The sequence below is a fragment of the Paramormyrops kingsleyae genome, chromosome 7, assembly GCF_048594095.1.
Source record: "Paramormyrops kingsleyae isolate MSU_618 chromosome 7, PKINGS_0.4, whole genome shotgun sequence".
NCBI lineage: Eukaryota > Metazoa > Chordata > Actinopteri > Osteoglossiformes > Mormyridae > Paramormyrops > Paramormyrops kingsleyae.
Window position 1 is genome coordinate 13,643,424 of NC_132803.1, and position 6,926 is coordinate 13,650,349.

Sequence of the window (6,926 nt, forward strand, 5' to 3'; positions counted from 1 at the left end):
ATCACGGCAACGCCAAAAACCCGTGCATGTACATTCTAATTTATTAACGCACATAAATACATTTCAAGCATATCTTAATACAGTATATTGCCGCCATATTGGTTTTCGGTTATCTCGATCATCGGTTATCTCGACGCTTTTTGGCAACCCCCTAGTCCGGCGACATAACCGGGTTCGACTGTATATTAGTTAGGCCAACGTACACTAAAAAGTAAACGCACTGATAACTACATTGGGATTCTTGCTTTAAGAATTTTTTAAACAAATTTTAGTACAGTATAATTTAAAATTTTAGATATAACACATCAGTACCATTATTCTTAACACGGGGACCCCTCAGGGATGTGTGTTGAGCCCCCTCCTCTTTACTCTGCTGACCCACGACTGCACACCGTCACACAGCTCCAACCTCTTCATTAAGTTTGCGGACGACACGACTGTGGTGGGTCTCATTAGCAATAGGGATGAGACCGATTACAGAAGCGAGGTGAGCCGCCTGGCCGAATGGTGCGGAGTCAACAATCTCTCTCTGAATGTGGAGAAGACGAAGGAGATTGTTATTGACTTCAGGAGAGTGCACACTCAGCACGCCCCTCTGACCATCAATGGTGTGTCTGTGGAGAGAGTGCGCAGTACCAAGTTCCTGGGTGTACACATCACTGAGGATCTCTCCTGGACGAACAACACCACTGCAATAGCCAAGAAATCACAACAGCGTCTCTACTTCCTTCGCAAACTGAGAAGAGCAAGAGCACCAGCCCCCATCATGTTCACCTTCTACAGAGGCACCATTCAGAGCATCCTGACAGGCTGCATCACTGTGTGGTTTGGAGCCTGCAATGCGTCCTGCCATAAAACCCTCCAACGCTTAGTGAGAGCAGCTGAGAGGATCATTGGTGTCCCTCTCCCCTCCCTCCAGACCATCTACAGTACCCGTCTCACCAAGAAAGCTCTCTGCATAGCAGCCGATCCCACCCACCCAATGAAAAGCTTCTTCAGCCTGCTGCCATCAGGGAGGAGACTGCGGTGTCTCCAGGCCAGGACCAGCAGACTGAAGGACAGCTTCATCCATCAGGCTGTCAGGAAGCTCAACTCTCTCCCAGCTCTGCCCCCACTCCCCTCACTCCCCTCTTCTGCCCCACGGACTTTCTGAAACTCTTATACAGTATACACACTCTCACACCCACACACACACTCACTGACCTGCACCAGTCACTTTGTGTAGCATTGGTCTGCTATAATTACCTCATCCTACTCATAGTCTACCTCATAATGACTCTGTCTGTTCAAGGCTGCTCTTTATCACTTATCATACTTACAAGCTCTAGTTGTATTTTATGTCTGATTTGCACTCTCTGCCACGTGCCCTTACTTGTATATTGTATTTATTATTCATATTTTCTTACTTGTATTTTTTAATTTTATACATGACATAACACACAGCACATTTATAATGACACAAGCGATTACTGAGAACTATTTACAAGCTGGAATCAGTCCAACATGCCGCGCTGCCCGCCGGTACCTCCATGCTACAGTATTTATTTACTTATAGACTTTGCCCAAATTCTGTCCTGGGTTTTAACTAATTAATAAATAAAAAAACACAAAACACTTAAAAGTAATGAAAATGAATCCAGCTTTATCAATTTGATGATGCATCCAGGTTAATTATTAAAAAGTATAGATACAACACAGGGGTCCCAGCAAGTGCAGCCTGTGAAAGACTGTTTAGTGTAGGAAAGGATATTTTCAGACCAAAGAGAAACCGCCTTTCTGATGCCACTTTTGAAAAGCTTTTCTTGTGCCGTGTAAACAAACACTTGTTAGAACAATAAGAGCTCACCCATGCACCATTACCCCTCTCCCCCTTGCCCGCCCCTCCCCTTCCATCCCATCCCCCAGCACTAAAACATGTAATTCAGCACTTTGATTCTCATTTCAGTTTGGACCAGTTCATATGCTATTGTCCCAGTGATCACTCTCTGAGCCATGCTTATTAATCATGGCGTTGCATGTCGTCCATAAACACAGTTTTAACACATGTCTTAAACACAAAGCTTTTATTTATTTATTTATGCTTCACATAATGCAATGTCTACACTGTGTTAAATCATGGGTTGTTCTTTAATAAATGTCTTACATGTGTATCTGACTGTCATTTTGCACTGATCTGGTATTAGGTTGGTACAACGTGAAGTAGCTTCTGATGTAGTAAACTACTTTTGCCATATTTGTGTATCTTAGCTTGCTATATTTCTATGGGTGGTAGCTTTTGTGCAGTGAAGCTTAATGTATTGTAGAGTAACTGATAGCTTAGCTCACTACACTTTACAAGTAGCTTGCCCAAAACTGACAATAGGCATGTGTGTTTATTTTTACGAAAGATTTTTTTCTGAATGTTGTACGTCATACCAGATGTGATAGTTTGGTGAAGATAATAAATTATTTTATTTATTAATTTACAGCAGTTTTAGGGCTTGGGTCCGCTCTGTCGCCTGCATCCGCAAGGCAACGCCCCTTTTGACGGTATCTCTCCGCAGAATACTAACTATGATGGCCGGAGGTAACGGTCCAATAAGAAATCTCGAACCAACAACTCTTTTATTGTGCCTGCAATTAGCCAGAAGACACCCGCGCAAAATCTCCAATCAACATCGATGACAGACAAGAGAGTCTGGCTGCAGCTGCTGTGGAGCGTGAAGTTTTACAGGAAGTGAAGTTTTACAGGAAGTGAAGTTTTACAGGAAGTGAAGTTTAACCAAAAGTGGAGTTATACTGGACGTCCCTCCTCAAAATAAATATGCAACCTCATCTCGGTAAAATACTCTCGGCATTACATTTTATTTTAGGTTATGATCCAATGTAGGTTGTGATCCAAAATCCACATGACAAATTTGAAGTTGAAACAAACATTTACTTTAAAACAATGATAGCAATCAAATTATATATATATATACACACAATGCTCAAAAAAGAACGCTTATTAATCAGAGTATAGCATCAAGTAAACTAAACTTCTTGGATATCCCACTAGAGGGGCAACAATGAGACGACCCCCAAAACAGGAATGGTTTAACACACTGATCATCAACTGGCGGCCCGCGGGCCGAACCCGGCCCGCTGAGCCGTTCAATCTGGCCCGCAACTGGATTCCAAAATTGTGAGGATCAAAAAGAAAATAGTGGTCCACACTATTAAAGCAACTAAAAATAACAACAACTGAGTCTCCTGTCAGAATAAGCACCATTTATGACTATATTTAGGCTACACTCCGAAATGAGGACAGACTCAGACAGACTATGCGGCGTTAAGCATTTATTGGTCCGGCCCCCAAGGAGACTGTCTGGTAAAACTCTGGCCCTCTGACAAATATAGTTGATGACCCCTGGTTTAACAGGTGGGGGCCACTGACGTTTTTCTGTCCTCACCTCTTCTGACTGTTTTTTCACTAGTTTTCCATTTGGCTACAGTCAGTGTCACTACTGGTAGCATGAGGCGATACCTGCACCCTACAGAGGTTGCACAGCACAGTCCAACTCCTCCAGGATGGTGCATCAATACATGCCATTGCCAGAAGGTTTGCTGTGTGCCCAGCAAACTGTAGAAGGTCTGTAGGGCTGTAGAAGGTCTTTAACCCATCAGCAGGACTGGTATCAGCCATTATTGTTCAAGAAGTAACAGGATGAGCACTGCCAGAGCCCTACGAAATCACCTCCAGTTGGCCACTGGTGTGAATGTCTCTGACCAAACAATCAGAAACAGACTTCATGAGGGTGGCCTGAGGGCCCGATGTCCTCAAGTGGGCCCTGTGCTCACTGCCCAGGACCGTGGAGCTTGATGGGCATTTGCCATAGAATACCAGAATTGGCAGGTCCACCACTGGTGCCCTGTGCTTTTCACAGATGAGAGCAGGTTCACGCTGAGCACATGTGACAGACGTGAAAGGGTCTGGAGAACCTGTGGAGAACATTAAGCTGCCTGTAACATTATTCAGCATGACTGGTTTGGTGGTGGGTCAGTGATGGTCTGGGGAGGCATATCCATGGAGGGACGCACAGACCTCTACAGGCTAGACTATGCTACCATGACTGCCATTAGGTATCGGGATGAAATCTTAGACCGATTGTCAGACCCTATGCTGGTGCAGTGGGTCCTGGGTTCCTCCGGGTGCAAGACAATTTTCCGGCGTCATGGTGCGAGAGTATGCAGTCAGATCCTGGAGGATGAAGGAATTGATACCATTGATTGGTCCCCACAGTCGCCTGACCTAAATCCAATAGGACACCTCTGGGACATTATTTCTGTCCATCCGACACCACCAGGTTTCACCTCAGACTGTCCAGGAGCTCAGTGATGCCCTAGTCCAGATAGGGAAGGAGATGCCCCAGGACACCATCCATCATCTCATTAGGAGCATGTCCCGACATTGTCAGGCATGCATAGAAGCATGTGGGGGCCATACAAACTACTGAGTACGATTTGGAGTTGCTGCAAAATGGAAAAGCCTGCTTTCACTTTGATTTTTGGGGTGTCTTTGAATTCAGGCCTCTGTAGGTTGATAATTTTCATTTCGATCAAACGATGTGACATCTTTTTGTTCCTAACACATTACCCAGTCCATATCAGTATAGATATCTAGCATGACTTTCTTTCCCATTGAGATCTGATGCGTTTCCAAAGTGTTCCTTTATTTTTTTTGAGCAGTATATATACAGTATAATTACTATAGAGGCTATTACTGTAAATAAACTTTTTCTAAAACAGTGGTACCTCAGAACTCGAATTTAATCCGTTCAAAACTCCGGATCGAATCCGAAAAAGTTCGAGTTGTGGTCGAATTATCCGCATAAGAAATAATGGAAAACCAATTAATTTATTCCTGGCCCCCAAAAATTACATCTAAATATGTTTTTTTTTAGCATTTAAACACAAAATGAACCGGATAAAACAAGAAGAGCATATACTGTACTAAACACATCTAAGCACATTTATCAAAACAGTAATTTGTAAAGTAAGAAAATAAATGTATCCAAACAATATGTAAAGTTAAAAAAAACCCAATGTGTCCTGCCCGATCGTCCGCTCCTTCCGTGTGCCACGCCCTCTCCTTAACCCCGTGTGGAATCCCCGCGTGATCAGCTGTTTCTGGTTGTTGTCATTAGTACTCTGTATTTAGTCAGTTTGTTTCCCCAGTCCGGTCATTGTATTTTCCGTCTGCGTTTTGCCTGCCTTACCTGTAATTAAACCCAGTATTCCCCGATACGTTGACGTCTGCGCCTTTGTCTCCATTCCGTCTCCACTCCGCACGACAATATTATTATAATTAAATGTATTAATGGTGTATTATTAATATTAAAATAATGAATAAGAAATCTTTATTTTTAAATGTATTTTATTATATAATAATATTCACTGTTACTGTCCATCATTGTCAATGTATTTTTACTGTCTAAATATATGTATTCAGCTAGTGCAGTGGTTCCCAAACTTTCTCTGCGGGGCCCCCTTTTCTACATAGGAACATATTGAGCCCCCCATTCAAACTACACTTGAAATACAACTCCCGTTTCTAATTGAGCGATACAAATGCAATTACAAAATACAAATGGTGCAATTTCACCACTGTGGGAGAAAAAAGAGCAATCAATTAAAAATAAAAGTCCAGCATAAGTTTGAAATTATGTTCCTGTTAATATTCATTGGCGTACACAAATTAAAGTTCGTCTTATGATTACCGCATTTTGTTTTTAATGATAACCGCAGGTTTCAGCCTATACTATAGCACAAAACAACACTAAATCATACCCATTAATTGATAGTCTCCCTGCACTTCATGTAGAAAATTTTAAACCTCGTTTTTCATTATATGGTTAAATGTTTTTGTCCGGCGCTGCAAAACGTCGTCACGCGTCACCATGTCACATGGTACAAAAACCTTGCGAGCAAGACGACTTATGCTTTGCTGATACACAGCAGTAAACAATAACTTAATGCTTATACGTTTAGGTGTATGCATGTAAGAAATAATTGTGAGAGCTACACATCTGCTATACATCTATGAACATTCTTCTGTTTGTGTTTCTGATCTGTTGTTGCCAGTCTTGCTGACCCTTTGGTAATAAATGCTCTTCTTTTAATCTCTGCTATAGAGTACCCACACACCAGTCTATAATTAAAGAGGTCTGAGATACAAGTGTAGGCAACCAGGTTAAATGAATTGTACGCTGGAGCAACAGCTGCAAATCACAATTTGAGAACTGTCAATCCAGATCCATTCATTTAGCACATCCAAATCACAGTCAACAAGCAGCATCAATAGACACAGAACATTCTGGAAACCAGTGGCAGTCAAAGTAAAGCACAGAGCTCTGACAGTTTAACTGGGAGCAAGGTCAGTACCTCCCAAAGGTTCTTATTCAGAGAGCTGTTTAATCTAATCCAGAGATATGCCACAGGTTTAGTCTTCACACAACGTAGGAATAACACATCCTGTTTCATTCCATTTTAGTAGCATTGCGTGTCTAGCTGGTAATTAGCCAGCTTCCACCTAGTTCAAAAGAAAAGTACTGAAATATGAAAACTAGTTCAGATACCTGTAATATTATGGAAGCGGGTATTTATTCAGATTTTTTCACTCACCCCTTTGTGCGCCGTAATCAAATAGTGCCCTAGGTGATCGTCGGTGTTGTTTATACAGCAGGCCAGCCCTGGGCAAATGTGCCCAACTTGCTTTTTTTCTGTTTTACCCCTTGGAGTTTGCTGGAATTTTCCCCTTTTCACTCATTTCCCTTTGCCAGTCCACCTTATGGTAGTGTACCATAAAAGGGGAAGTGTGTCATTTGACTAATGAACAAAAAGACCTGAATATACAGTATAGGCCAGAAAAAAATAAACGATGCACTGCTTTTTCAAACAAGAAACTA